The sequence below is a fragment of the Chrysochloris asiatica genome, unplaced genomic scaffold (genome assembly GCF_000296735.1).
Source record: "Chrysochloris asiatica unplaced genomic scaffold, ChrAsi1.0 scaffold00530, whole genome shotgun sequence".
NCBI classification, from domain to species: Eukaryota; Metazoa; Chordata; class Mammalia; order Afrosoricida; family Chrysochloridae; genus Chrysochloris; species Chrysochloris asiatica.
In genome coordinates, this window is record NW_006409048.1 from 147,801 (window position 1) to 148,411 (window position 611).

A 611-nucleotide genomic window follows, 5' to 3' on the forward strand; every position below is an offset into this window, starting at 1 on the left:
TTATTTGCTCAGCATACAGATTGATTAAGAATGGTGGAAGGATAGGACCCTAAAGTACACCTTTCCTGATTTTAAACCATTTGGTAGCCCCTTGTTCTGTACAAATGGCTTCCTCTTAGTCTGTGTACAGGTTCCTCATGAACACAATTGGGTGTTCTGGAATACCCATTCTTCGCAATGTTATCCATAGCTTGTTATGATTAACGTAGTTGAATGCTTTTGTACAGTAACTAAAGAGTAAGTACACACCTTTCTTTGTGCTTTCAGGCAAAATCCATCTGATCTTGGCAATGATAACCCTCATTCCACATCCTCTTCTGAATCTGATCTGAACTTCTGGCTACTCCCTGTCAGTATATTGCTGTAACTGTTTTTTAATTATCTTTAGTAAAAATTTACTTGCGTATGATATTAATGACATTGTTCAATTATTTTCACATACCATTGGGTCAACTATTTCTTTGGAGTGGGCACAAATTCAAATCTCTTCTAGTCAATTGGCCAGATAGCTCTCTTCAAAATCACCATGCTCCTTTCAGTTAATATTTAAGCATTTATTTTACCCAGGGACTCTGAAGACCAAGGTAGGTGCTCAGTAACTATTTGTTGAA